This window comes from Micropterus dolomieu, linkage group LG23 (assembly GCF_021292245.1).
Source record: "Micropterus dolomieu isolate WLL.071019.BEF.003 ecotype Adirondacks linkage group LG23, ASM2129224v1, whole genome shotgun sequence".
Lineage (NCBI taxonomy): Eukaryota > Metazoa > Chordata > Actinopteri > Centrarchiformes > Centrarchidae > Micropterus > Micropterus dolomieu.
The window spans coordinates 33,002,774-33,017,834 of NC_060172.1; the positions used below are offsets into that span (position 1 = coordinate 33,002,774).

General features: G+C 43.6%; 1 protein-coding gene across 2 annotated transcripts in view; it reads left to right on the forward strand.

Annotated features, from left to right (window-relative positions):
• Window positions 1–15,061, forward strand: part of robo3 (roundabout, axon guidance receptor, homolog 3 (Drosophila)) — an 85,966-nt gene that overhangs the window by 17,882 nt on the left and 53,023 nt on the right. The gene's annotated exons all lie outside the window — the stretch shown is intronic.

Genomic DNA, 15,061 nt, shown 5'->3' on the forward strand with positions numbered 1-15,061 from the left:
ACATGGGAATTGGAAGAGTGTGAAGGACAGAGAATATGTGATGCTGGAGGTAAACTGAAATACACGACTGTTTTAGATGATTCACTTCAAACCTAAAGAAACATATTGTGGAGTGCAAAATGGGTCTGTGTATAGGCAAGAAAAGATAGCTGTGATAGCCCAGTGCTTGTCCACATATCAGGTGTCTAACGTATTATTACGTATTATGTAGTTCCAGTAATAAGAAACGAATTAAAGATAGATTTCGCTAGTAATAACATTTGCTGCACTACAAAAGCAGAGCAGTCTAGAGGCCTCTCTGGTCTCTTATCATCACCATCACTCGGCTGAGTTAACATAAACCACCCCTGACCCTCGTGTCAGATCTCCTGGCAGCTTGCACCCCTCGTCCTCCTCTCCAGCCTCCGACATCGCATCCTATCCTGTTCCCGCTCCAGAGAGCCTGGCCCCTGTCGTGTGCTGACCAGGCCTCTGCAACCAGGCCTGTTAATGTAGACCTATGACAGCTAGCTCCTGCAAAAAAGATTGTCACAGGACAGGAAAGCTAAAAAAAAAAACTTTCTTGCAGGGAGGGGAGGAAAGGCTACTGTTGGTTGGCAGCTTCTCACCAGCAGATGTTAGTTCCTTAAAATACAACAAACTCCTGTCAGAGGAGTTTCCAACAGACACCTCTTCAATTTTTTTTCTCTCTCCATAGCAAGGTTTGGCGGCACTTTAATGAAATGCAGATAGGGCCAATTAAATCTTTGCTGTTAGATTAGGTCATTACCTTCAGTGTTAGGAGAGCACAATAAAGTATAACTTTGTTTTGACAGCAGCAGCAGGTCATTTAAATACACTGTAGGGAGCTTATATGAATACATTTATAGTTGCTGCATCCAGGTAGGTGTTGTGTTTTCAAAATGGACTACAAATTAGGTACTTGTATTAAGTTAATACTGAAAGTATATGTACTTTATAGCCATGTCTCACAACTGAAATTCTAAACCCAAAATGAACTTTTGCCTCTGTTATCCTTGCTTATCTACTAATTTAGACAAAAACGACTCTTGACAGCACATTGCTAGCAGGTTTTGCAGAAACACCAGTGAAGACATTTCCTCTAATTCCTTCACCCCTGCCTCTCCTAATATCATCCAGCCTTTAAACAGAAACCATCTCAGGAATTTCTCATTGCACTAACACGAACCAGCTGAACATGTTAAAATAAACTCCATTCCCTGTAAAAAAAAATCTGTGAAACTCTAGATTCCTGTCACACACCTTACAGTCAGGCATCGTATTTTCCTGAAAGGCTCCAGCCACTAACTCAATAATCAGGCTGAATTTTCCCTGACTGCCTCCACAGAAAAACAGCCCATGAATCATTCTCTAGAAACAGCTGGGATCTGTGCAGTGTGTCCGTCACATTTCCTTTAAACGTTCGTCAAGCAGCTTTTTAACTAGTATATTAGCATATGGAAACCAAGCAGGTAGAATAGGTGGAAGTGTTGTAAATCACTTTTCACAGAGCTGGTTATGAAAAAAGCAAAGTAATATAGCAGAAACAGATGCTGGAAAGTTTTCACTTGCCATGAATTATCGCTAATGTTTTTCTCTGCAGTTTCTTTGCACTGTGCCAAAGAAGCTATCTTTACTTTTCTAAATTCATTACATCAGGAAAGCGCTTACCGAAGAACTAAGGACACATTATTATTATTATTATTATTATTATTATTATTACTATTATTATTATCCTTGAGTTTTTTTCTGGCAGCTGCTGAAGTAACAAGAGAGTCTCTTTTTTAAAATTTTTTTTATTTATTCATTCTGGGAAGTTTCACTGAGAGGAAGCCTATCTTTTGCAGGAATGCCCTGGGGCCGGTTTCACAAAGATAGACTTTGACTATGGCTTAGATATCGTAGATAGTCTGACTTCAGATAGACATCTAAATCAGACCGTTGCACAAAGCACTGAAGACTCTGACTATCTTAAGTAGGACTACAATGTAATGAATTCTGGGTAGAATAAGACACTTTTCAAAGCATACAAAATGGCAGATTGAGTAGGCGCGTCAAACCGCTCAGGGCAGTTTACCCCAGTGGAAAAAGTGTGTTTGTTGAAGCAGTATAATAGTAAAAGGACATTGTACTTGGTAAATTTAGCGGCGAGTGTAGTAACAAAAAGAAATGCTTGATTTGGAAAAACTGTAAACAGCATTAACCCTACCGTCGAGCGGTGCGTCAAAGATATCCAGAAAACATCCAAGAACATGGTACAAGATGCCAAAAAAGAAATATTGAAGAGAAAATATCCTAAAACAGGAGGAGGAGTACTTCAGCTAATTCATCTGTGAGACTCAGGATAGCTTCCTTGGCTAAATGAAACCAAACGATGAAGTCCTCGTTGTTGTAAATTTCTAGTAGGTTACTGCGGTCCCTGAAACGTCTTTCCCTTCTCATGGCTCTCTCCGTAATATTGTCAGCAAACCACAAATCAGGAGCCATTTCCCCTTTTTTTTTTGGCTGTTTGTAATGTAACTGATTGTTACTGGTGGTTACCAAGGTAACATAGAATTTTAGACCAAAGTTAGCCTGGGGGCAAGGTGTCTGAATTTATTGGTTTAATTGGTTAATTGGTCTAATTTTTGTGAAAGTCTAACTTGCATTAGACTAGCCTCTGAGCAAATTTTAGACTAGTCTGACACTATAGTCTAAAATGGCTTTGTGAAACCGGCCCCTGATCACATTCGCACAGTTACACACATTCCCACCTGGAAGCTGCCCAGGACAACCTTGCCCTAAGTTCCCCTAGTAGGCCCACATCGACAAGGCTCTGTGAGGCTGAGCACGTTCATTATTGCAGTCAGCAGGGTTTGGTGTGTATTCTGAGCCTGTCGTCTTTAATGCCAGTGTCTGCCAGGCCACACAGCTGTATCTCCAGCTTTCTGTTGCTTTCTATCATAATACATTGGTCCTTTGGAAGGTGATGTCCTCTGCAGCTGTCTGCAAACAGACACATGCACAGGGACACAACTTGGCGCACAGCAGTTGCTCTCACAGATAAGAATCCTTAATCCGTGCTGGTGGTGGAGGAAAAACTGAAAATGTGTGGTTTACTTGTGTGCATCTGCCTACACACCCGCACAAGAGAGGGAGAGAGAGGTTATATAGAACAAACAGTGGCCAGTGCCAAAGCCAAGCCAGTGCCAGCTCCTGCCAGCCCCCTCTGCGTGGTACCAATGGTGCCGGAGATAAGGCTGCAGGCGCATAAGCCCTCCTGGAGCTGCCAGGGGCCTCAGTGTGGCAGAGAAGGCGCAAGATGGCACTTTGTGGCACGGTGTCACTTTGCTCCCCAGCCTATGACTTGGAAGCACTGGGGGCAAACTGAGAGGGAGCTGCATTGTGTATTGGTGTGTATATTTGGTATCAGGGTGGAAGCCAACCCAGTGGGAAGGGTGGAAGGTTCAGGAGTTTTAACCCCTCACAGTCCATCTGCTGCAGGCTGAGAGGCAGGCAGGGTGATGAAAGCCGTATGCAGTATGGATGAACTGGCAGTGCTGACAAATATACCTGACTTTTGTGGAAGTGCTTCATTTTGTAGTGTTTCATGTTACATGTTAATGGCTTTGCGTACCAAAGAGGACAAGGGCACAATCTTTTTAAAGTGCTTTAACAGACCCGGCAGTTGATAAACGAGTCCTAAGAGGTCAAACAAATGTAAAACTAGACACCCCATCATCTGTTTGAAAGTGCACAAAGTTATGGATTTCAGCTTTAAAGTGATACTCCACTCGAAATCTGTCTCTTGAAGATCAAACACCCTGTGCAGGCTTAAAAGGTGGCTATAAAATGTTTGTAGATTTCTCACTGATGGAGAACATCTGCTGTAGCTGGAATTCAGTCCCTTGTGCCATATTCCAATGGCGAAAGAATATTAAAAAAGTATTTCTCACAACCTCTGCAGTATAATCAACTTACACCCCCCATTGGAAGTGCTGAGTGCACCATGTCATGGACACAGGTTCAATACCTTGTTATAACATGAAGTGTTGGAAAGTGAAAAACCTGTTTGTGTGCAGACCACCTTTCCTTTGCAAACATTCATACTGACAGTTAGGCCCCCAATAACTGTGTTACCTCAGTAACAATTTCCATTTATTATTAATGACACTATAGTCTAAAACATGACTTAATTGTTTGATGCATGAACTGTAAGAGTTTTTTTATAAGCTTCAGTAGGTTTAGTGTAACCTCAGATATTTTTTAAACAAACATTGCAGTGATGACTCTGAAGAGTCCTATGTCTTAAAGATAAACAGGTAGAATATCACGCCACATAACCTTGATACAAATGCAGGATCAAAAGGAAATGTAAATGTAAAATGTACACAGTGTCATGAGTTACCAAAATGCACATCTGTGTTGTAAGTGTAGCTGTCATCCAGCAGTAAGCCCCAAAAATCTTGCATTTGCCCCAATCCTATCCAATTTCACACATTAGAAGAGATTATTTGATCCTGAAAATGTGGCCTACAAAGTTATGTGCCAGGAGCAGAGGCCAATTGATGTCATGCATAAAGGTCAGTCAAGCACAATGGACCCAACAGGCCAGACACCGCTAGTTGAGGATTTAACATTCAGAGTGACTCGCCCAAGCTCCTGGCGGCTTTTTCTTTGAGTTTTATACCTCTGATGTTTTTATTACGCCTGCTACGTCTCTACCGCCTGGCTTTATGGCTCATGAATATTCACACCAACAGGGGAGGAGAAGAAGTGCTTTTTCTAAGGCGCTGGGGGCGGGGTCAGGGGCATTTCAAATAAAACTAACTGGTAACCTCTGAGGGTTTTATGCCCCTCCAAACCAACCCCCCGCCAATTTTTTAAAGGTTGTTTGGAGGTTAAGCCTTCAGTGTTCATGATGGCAGCTGCCTTGTGGAAGTTGGGGAATGAACAGGTGAAGATGTGATGAAACTCCTGTTTTCCTCTGCCTTTGTGTGAATTTGTTTGCGTGTCTGTGTGTATGTGGGTGTGTACGTCCGTAAGCCTTTGTAGCGGTGGCCTGGGCCAACTTTCTCACTCGTAGTAATCCTAGACACCAGGGTGGGAGAAAGAGTTGAGCAGTACTGTCACCACTTGGATCCTCCTTTCTCTTTCTGTCTCCCTCTCACGCACACACAGACACACACACACACACACACACACACACACACACACACACACACACACACACACACACACACACACCTGTCATTCTGTTTTTGATCACTGAGACCCCTGTGCCGAAAAATGGATTTCAGGGTTTATGGATTTGGAAATGGCTGAAAGGATTTGGGGGTTTGGTGTTAGGAAAGAGTTATAGTGGGAGAGAAGTGTAGGTTAGACGATTCTGTTAAAAGAGATAAAGTCTCTGCCCCCTCCCTCCTCTGTCGCCGCACTCCTCGAGCTGCCCTCTGTCCCTCTTATTAACCCCAGTGGTCTGGAGCCATATGGGATGTGATTGGAGCTCTGTGCATGCTGTCATACACAGTGGAGTGCAATCCCACTATGTACATCTACTAAGACCGTACAAGTACCTGCGGGGTACAGCTAAGCTCCCGCTGACCTGCTACCAGTTTCTGTAAACACCTGTTAATATAAACTATATTATAAATCAGAGTATGAGCCAAGTCAGATCTGTTCCAACCACCAGGTAAATAGGGTTTTTAAGTAAGTTTATTGTGGGAGGGAAAAAGTCTTTATGTGATGATGTTGAAGTAAAGCTGATGAAAGCCATTACTCTCCAGCCTGAATGCCATCCTGTGCACTGTAAAAACAGGATGTTCCCACTTGCCTAAACTGAATAACAGTTTCTTATCTTTAAACCTATTCTTGTTAACAATAGTTTTATCTGTTAACCTGTGAGCTGCTTTTAGCTGTTAGCCTACTTTGAATGAGCTGATATGATCTGCTATGCCAGAGGTTTTCAGGGTGGGAGGTGGGCCTCCCCAGGGGGGGCTCACTGAATGAAAGTGAAAAACTATTACATTAGTTATTACATTAGTTATTAAAGGGAGATCACACAGAATATCTCATAGAGTCTGTGTGCCTTGGTTAAAGGAAGAGTTCAAAGATACAGTAGTTGTAGTAAGTTTACTTTTTTCCCACTTTTTCAGAGTCAGAAACTAATACCTTTTTACACCAAAATTAGTGCATATATTTGGGTCTTTTAATCAACAACTTGCTGAAAATAGGTGATTAACTCTTTTTACACTGCCGGTAAAAGAGTTTGCCTTTTCTGTTTTTTAGTATACAGCAGAAAGCAGCATGGAGGCCAGTGACAATGTTGCTGTGTGTAGAAATAAGGTGTAGCCGCTGTGTTTCTGGTTTAACAGCACCGTGCTGGGCAGGTGACAGGTGTGTTTACTGTGTTTGTGTGCTCTGAATGACGTCACAGCGTGGATGTGAAGTCACACAGCTGATGGACTGTTAGCCTGTATGGATTGGAGTCGCACCGGAAAAGGGCGGGAAATTTGGGTGTCCATCCGGGTGTCGTATTTCCACCACTGCCAATTGCAGCTGGAGCCGATAAATACCTGTGACTACTGCAGTCATTTGACCCAGGAGTGAATGCCGATTGTACCCTTTCACACCGAAGACAAAAGCCAATGATTTTTTGCCAGCGTGAAAGGGGACATTCATAAATGGGTCAGGCCTTTTTTATGTATTTGGTGTATTCTGAATAAAACTGAAATATTCGGCTATCTTGGTTCAATTTAAGTGTCTATTGAATCAAATAACATAATCATGATTCCATAGGCATCCAGGAATTGAGCGAAAACATGTATCATCTCTAACACCATGACAGGCTGATTTAAGAAAAAAGAAAAGAAAATGTGAGTGGTGTATGAGTATACATACCAATGCTATGAGTTTCACATTCAGCCCTCGCTGCATCTTCCTGCGCTGTCATAGCAGTATGACAATGTTTTCCACCAGCTGTCTAAAGCACTTTGTCTATTCACAACCATTTGTCAAGGCACCCACACTGCTGAGTCTTATTTGCCAGTATCCTCCTACTCTGCGTTTTGCCAGCTAAGATTGGGCATTAGGATATGTACTGTATGTCGTCATGCTTCATCACACCCACGTAGTTACCATGAATCAATATGTGGGTATTTGTGTTTGGCACACTGAGCCAAGAGGGAGTGATACAGTAACACTATCACCTGTCATACTGAACTCTTCAGCAGTGATATTCTCTTGCTTGATAACAAGCTCTCCTCTCTGTGTTTGTGTGTGTGTCTCTGACTGTCTATCTGTGTGAGTTCTGAGGTGTATTCACGCTTCACTAATGGGATTGCAGGTCCCAGCCTTGTGGAGGACAGAGCCGGTGGCCATTCTGGTCTTAAAAGAGGGGGATCAGATGGCCGGAGTGAGGCCATGGGCCTCTGGCTTAACCCCCTCTGTATGATCCGGCCGTCTGCCGGTCATTGAGCCAGCGCCACCAGCCAAACCCTCCTCCAGAGGATAGCCATGAATTAATTAGACCATACTAAAGGCGAGTCCTACCAGTGTGTGTTTGTGTGTGTGTGTGTTTGTGTGTGTGTGTGTTTGTTTCTGTGTGTCATAAAGGGTCAGTGGGACAAAGGCATAAGGATGAGGGGTTGAGGCGGGGGTGGTTCGGGGGGAGAGGCTTTGACAACAGGTGGTGTGAGGAAGAGCATTAACCTCCTCCCCCCCTTTAACGACAGTGTAGTACAGGGGCCACAGGGGCTGGGGAGAACAATAAAGGCCCTTGCTCCAACCATTGTGTCCAATCATGCCCCATTATCTCTCTGAGCTGCTGATCACAGGCGCTTGCACTGCCACACACACCAGTCCTAAATGACTGTCCTCACTGGTCGTTTCCTGTATATATCTATTCATATGCTCACACATGCATGCACATGAAAAGCAACACCAGTCCTGGTCCAGTCCACTAGAAAGTCTCAAAATAAATGTTAGCTGTTGATTCAACTCAAAAAATGCCACTTTAGGCCACTCTTATAGCAGCAGTGTGTGGTGTTGGATGGGACTGAACAAATGTTCAGGTGCTACCCTCCATATAAATAGGTAATACGAATACAAACGGTATGGAATCACAATGAATTTTAATAAAGGTAAAAAAAATCTGGATCTGTTTTATATCCACAATAAGCCTGAATGTATTTCATTTCATTGTTTCAGTGTCTTGATTAAGACTGAGAGTCATTTCTCACAGCCTTACAGGATGCAAATGACCCCCTGTCGGGGTTCATTGAGGCCAACAATAGCCCTCTGGCAAACCTACACAAGGGGCTGTGTGGCGTTGGTGTGTTGCTTCAGGCTACAGATTAAGAGACAGATATATGAACCAGGAAGTCCAGTTGGAAGCCTTATCAGACCCAAAGACACTACAGAGCAGTTTATACTCATTTTGGGCAGAATTGCAACTGGGAATTTACACAGCTCTCTCTATGTCTACGAGATACACATGCTACAAGATTTTCCTGTTCGTGTAATTTGTACTTCTGTGCAGTTGATTGGTCACCACAGTGTACTGTCAGACGGTGCACCGCTCAGGGGCAACAGCTGAACCAGGATAAACCAGACTGCTATGCATTTTTGAGCCAGAGCCCTCTGCAGCATCAACCCCTGCTGCACCTAAGCAGCGTCCTCGTTGAAATTAATGAGGAGTCTATGTTTTTTAATGTATTGCTAATGTCTGTCTGAATGTGCCCGTAGGGTGCATGAGGGGACATCATGAAAAAACACAGTCAGGGCTGAATCAGTAGAGAAAGTAGAACAAAAGGCTGTTATGCCCTCTGTGATGAGCTGCGACAGGGAAATAGACCGAGCAGAACACAAATAACAGATACGACAGTGATTGCAAATGGCAGACACAAACATGCAGAGTTGGTAACTCAAAACAAATCCACCAATTCATCACAAAACACGTGAAGCAGGATACATCTGGGGAGTTTCAGGCGTCATTAATGACAGACAGTAAGCACGGCAGGCCAGCACAATCAATACAAGGTTCAAGCCAATCAATCGAACTCAACCAGAGCATCATTACAGGGCCGATAAAAAGGGAGGACATTAATGCAACAGAGGGAGAAGCATCTGGTTGGCAGTCTTGTCATTAAGCAGTAAAATTAGTGTAAGAGTGAATGTTAAACCACAAATGGAGCCCTGTAAGAATCAAGATAGTCTTCACCAAACTTGTTGTGATCTTTGGACAGCACTTTGTAGTAAACAAAGCAGTGGAGTTATTGGGAAAATCATTGTGTGGAATGAACAACAGGTTGGGGTTACGTTTGAGCTCCTCCTTTTCAAAGGGCAGCAGGACTTATGACTGCGATACCTAAACATTTCCTTGTTATCACTGGACAACGTCATTTAGATAATCTGGTGTATATATTACATGTGAACTTAAACTGGTAATTGGATGGTGATTGGTTAGACCATTAGACGACATATTCAAATTGGTGTGAAAGTCATTCTGACTGCTGTAAAACCAACTCTAGCTGCCAGATGGAAACTCATTCTGGTTATTCTGCAATTTTTTGTACTTGCAGGACGACTCATTCCAGACTGGACATCCTCTCATTGGTTTTTAGCAAGAGACATTTTAAGACATTATTTTCAACTCTCAGCACATTGTAAGCATTTGGTAGAAAATGTATATTTGAGTGCCAGAAAATATCACTTTATTCCAAGTCACAGGTTAGCATTCGGCTAATTGACACAGTTTCCCTTCATATGAATAAAGGGGTCATGTTCTTCCTTTTATGTTGAGAGCTGTTTGCCACTGTCTTATCAAGAGCAATTTAGTGAGCAATGAGAGCATGTTTAACAGCCTTGTTGTATGTGCTTTTAATATGTACATCTTTGTCCACTTCTGTCACAGTTTTTCTTTTGTCACATTTCCAATTCCCTGATTGGGAACAGCATAGGGACTGTTTCAAGGGCGGTTTGTCGCTTAAAATTAACCTTTCAACGTTTGTATAGACCGATGCAGTACCCCTTGAGTATTTGGTATGGCCGAAGTAATACCAGTCACAAGATCTTTGTGGTGAAAAAGGTATTTCAGAGGGATTTAGGTATATTTGACCTGTCTGTAAATGGTAAATACGAGGGTAAACAGCTGTGGAAAATGCTTATTGATTTCTACTCGTGCGTATTTGTACAAGATTCATTTCTCCTTAAGTTGCGCTCCCACCCCAGAGTTAGAAAAGGTCAGTGAACGGCGGCTTAAGTCATTCAAGTGGAGCTAAATGGATTTCTGCTCCGAGATCCATCTGTTTTTAGAGTTTGTTGACAGGGTGGAAAATTGGAACTGTTGCTCTTCCCTCCCTCAGTTGCCACCTCCCCTTTCAGTGTAAGGGTATGAACAGGTGTGGCACTCTAACCCAGGTAAAAAAGTGTGCTGGGCGCGAGGCAGGATACAAGGCCTGACCATCTGCTCCAGCTATGTGAGCACATTCGTGTACGTTTGACAGGAAGAACTGTGGCGTCGGTTGGGCTTCCACCGTAAGATGCGTTAGCAGACAGGGACAGCTGACGGGGGGGGGGGGGGTCATCTGACGCAGGCAGACTGGCTCGCTTCCAACAGGAAGACGCTGATGTCAAAGAAAAGATTCACCTTCTTCACCTCTCAGGCACCAGCAGGGAAAGAAGACAGTGTCAAAGTCAGTGACCTAACATACGCACATATGCAGAAGATGACAGGGCTGTGTGTGTGTGTGTGTGTGTGTGTGTTTGTGCAAATAAGATACACTGCTGAGAAATGAAATTGACAGGACTTACTAGATGGTGAGAAAGCATAGAAAACTGCTCATAAGCTACTGTCAGTGTTCTCCTGCATTGTTTTTAGCTTGTAGCCATCCATCTCCCAGCAAACGTGTGGGTGTTTTTCCACCAATACTAGGACTAGCTTTTATGAACAGTAGCTGCAAAGTCAACATCTTACTATAAGATCCCACAATCAGCAAGCATTCAGACTGAAAATAGCACTGGGTTAAAAAAATATATACAAAGGGCTGTGCACCACTGTGTACAGGTGAGATGATTCACTTCCAGGGAGTCCAGTGTGAGTGCTACATCCACGAATTGAAAGGCTCAACAGATGCCAAAACACTGAATCATGATGTACAATACTATGACATAGTCATTTCTCCACCCGGTCAGGCACGACGTTACAAAATATTCTAGGAATATACTAGGGATCGGCATGCGCAAATAATTTACTTTGCATTGCATCGTTGAAGCTTTTTTGTTCGACAACTGTTTTTTTTAAGTCACTCCAGTGCTCTCATTGAACTGAATGAGGAGGCTGTGCTTTATGATGTAGTCCTACAGTCGGTCTGAACACGGCCTAAGTCACCTTGTTATAATTTCCCTTGAAATGCCTTATTGTTGGAATTCTTGAAGGTGCTCATTGCCACTGTCCCACTGCAGCGGTAAATAATTAATGGGTTATGTATTAGTGGGTTTGTGTTGGGGCTCCCGATTGTCTATAGGCGCCTCTGTCCACCCCGTTCCCCTTGAGGTCGAGTTAAAGAGTGTTTCTAGTTTTCCAGATGGGTGAACTACAGTTGATAGTGCCGGAGGGTCAGCTGAGGGCAGTTCGGGGCAGGCGAGTTGGTGGGTGGAGGGGGACACTTCAGTTGCCTTACAATGGGCTTCTCAGCTATTCCCCGCGACCCTCTTACCCCACTGCAATAGGCCGCACCACGTTGGCCATTACTAGATTAAAGTAATCCTCTTTTCAGGGCCAGACAATTGCTTTATTAGCTGACCACACACAGAAGCCTGACCACCCCTGTAATGGTATTGTTGTGAGGCGGGGTGGGGGTGGGGGGTGGGGGGGGGCTTGGGTTTGTCGTAATTTTTTCTGCACTCCCTAGTAATGTCTTGCACTCTTTACTCCTCCTTGTTTAATCCTTCACACCGACCACATTTGTCTGTTTGCTCCGTATGTATTTGGGGTCACATACATATACACACACCACACACCAAATGCACACACCTCACCCTCCACACCTCATATTCTTTATCACAAATATCTAATTAAGTGCGTGTATGGATGTGCATGTTTGAAACCCCGACCTCCCTCCTCCTCTTCCTCTTCCTCCTCCCTTCTTAGCATGCAGTCCAGATTTTTTTTTCTCCAAACCTCTCTGCTGGCTTGTTTTTGCCAAGCAACTCCTATCAAAATGCTGTTTCATCTCCTCTCATCCACAGTTTCTAAAGGCGTGGCGCATTTCCAACTAAAGCAAAAACGTTCCTTTAAAATCCAATCCAAAATGTCTGTGCTTTTGTTGACAGATCTTTCTTTGTCAAAAGGGCATAAGCTGTTTTTACAAGCCTGGCGATCAGGCGTGAACCACTTTTCCTGATCATTTTATTCAGCTTTATGAGGAGTGGAGGGACATTCAAGCTGAATTAAGTATTGTCAAACTGTTCAGGAATAGCTGGGATAATTTGAAGTGATGTGGTATGTCTCTGTCTCTATCATTTACATCAGTGTCCATAAGAGAGGCACACGCTTGCTTTTGTAACAAAAAAGAGTTGCAGGGCTTTGTGATGCACCTCCTAGAGGCTACATGCCAGTTTCAATTAAAGAGGAGACTCGTGCATGGCATAGTCCAAAATAATCTATAGTCCTTTTCTTTTAACATCAAACGTATACATTGCTGGACTGAATTCCTCCACTTGCCAATAAATACAAAGCTTCATTAAATTGATAGATTTGACATGGAACAACCATTCACCTTGACTGTACTCCATCTGACATATCTTTCCCCCTCAGAGGTCATACTGTTTATCACCAGTTCCTATTAAGAGACTAAAGAGAGGGAGAAATAAATCTTATACACAGCTTTTTAATAATGTGATGTTATTGATCCACGGCAGGAAATAGTTTTTCTTGCTCCTCACTGCAGGAGGTCAGAAGTCAGGGCCAGCCACACAACAGCACCTTGCAGTAGGAAACAAATCATTGTCTAGCCCAAGGACACTTCAGCTGCGGCTGTGGATGCTTGTGGCACTTTGCTGGGTTCTCTGTTTGAAGGACGTCTCTCTTACCACCACTCTGCCCCATTCCATCCTATCACTTCTTGGAGGAAAATCCGAGAGCCTGGTAACCACAGTGTTACTTTAATTTCCAGAGAGTCACAGAGTCCATACTCTGCTGAGTTTGGTCTGCAAGTTGTCAGGGGTTGGGGGAGTCATGTGTGTATCCCATCAGGAATTGCAGAGATGAAAACACATAGATGAAAAATTGGCCAAAAAAACACATGGACACACACACACACACGCACACAGGGCCAACATGGCATGCCAGGGGAGGTTTGCGGTGGATTAACCTCAAGGTTGCTGGGTGGGTGAGCACAGCCGGAGCAGCAGCACCAGCTCAGAATTGGGATAGGAACCTGCTGCTGAGCCACACATAGGTGAACACTTACCATGCCAGGAGATTGAAGGGATTTACACGCGTATGAGGAGAAGTTTGTCTGTGACCGTTGGTGTGTGTATGAATGTACACACGTTTGTGTTTACAGTAGACCGGCTTTATCAGTGTCTGTGCATAAACTTGGGGCACTGTTTGCAGGACCAGGTTAATGGGAGGGGTTGGGGGTAGGTTTTGCCTGCCAAGCAGTATTTTAATACGGCCCCCCTCTTGACTTGAAATATGGTTATTTCAATCAAATGGGCCTGGCATGCCTCCGGCTTGTTCTGCTCTGTTTGAGTGTGTGCATGTATGTGTGATGGGGGAAGGAAGGCAGAGGGGGGTGAAGATCCAGCAGGAGGTATGGAAGGTTAGCCAAGGCCTTTAATAGCTCTCTGGACACACACATACAGTGAGACTCACAAAGCCTGAGTGATGTACTCCTCGTGATCATTTATCATTTCCAAAGTACCATTAATATTTCATCTTTAACTATCTTTTACTTTATCTTTGTCTTGACAAAACTACCTGGATGAACCAGATGAGCCTGTACACTTTACTTAATAAAATGGCTGATGGCATATAAAGGAGAAATAAAGACAGCCATGGTAATAAAATATTTTCACCCTGAGAAAATCTTTGGTGCAGCCCAGTATCTCAAGGAATTGGGGTTTTATTGGACGATTCTCCAGATTATGATATTCAGCCAGTGCAGGCAGTAATGTGCGCTGTAGGTAGCCGGATTTATGCTTGAGGCAAGGGCTTAACGGGAGTCTCGACACAGATTTCTAAGGGGTAGGTTTTGATTTATAGTCACTTTCACTTTGTGAAACAAGCAATGGTTGGAAAGGAAAATTTCTGACTACTCTGTGCAGTCGCTGCATTTTCGTTGTTTCATGGAGTGCTGATCGCGGTGAGCGGAAGGTTTGCAGTGGAGACAGCTTTGTTCAATGTATTTTACTGAAAAGGAGACGATAGCTGAGCCTTTGTTCAGCTTCACTTTCACTCTCAACAATCTCTACCCACATCGGGCACTTGAATGAACAAACACAAGTAGCCCAGGCTAACCAATCACAGTCCTTGAAGTCGCCATGTGGCTACGCTCTTCTCAAACAGTTTCACAAAGATATTACTGATTGTACTGATTATTTTTAAGGAATGGTAAAAAAAAAAAAAATTATAGCTAGTGGATGAACAGACACATCGACATATATACATCTCACATGACTGCATGGCTCAGTGTTACGGTAGACCGGTCCAGATGTCGACATTCCCGACCAAGAAAATAAAACGTATCTGAACAAACCCGCCAGCATGCATGCATTTGTTTCATATAAATTAGTATGCGCAACCTTCCAAACTCCCAGTCATTTCTGTAGGACTTCCATTGTTTTACCACATACACTCCCATGTAAAGCAGGAAAACAGTTTTGTTGTCTCCATGCTAACAGGGCGCCCACAAGTTGGCTTGATCATCCTCAACCTCTCTTCTTCAGCACGTTATGGGCCACATGCTTCATTATAACACACACACACACACACACACACACACACACACACTGCTAACCCCTCCCCATGAGCACCCCTTTTCCCTTTAGCGCCTGTGTGGCTGATAATGAGGGCCTC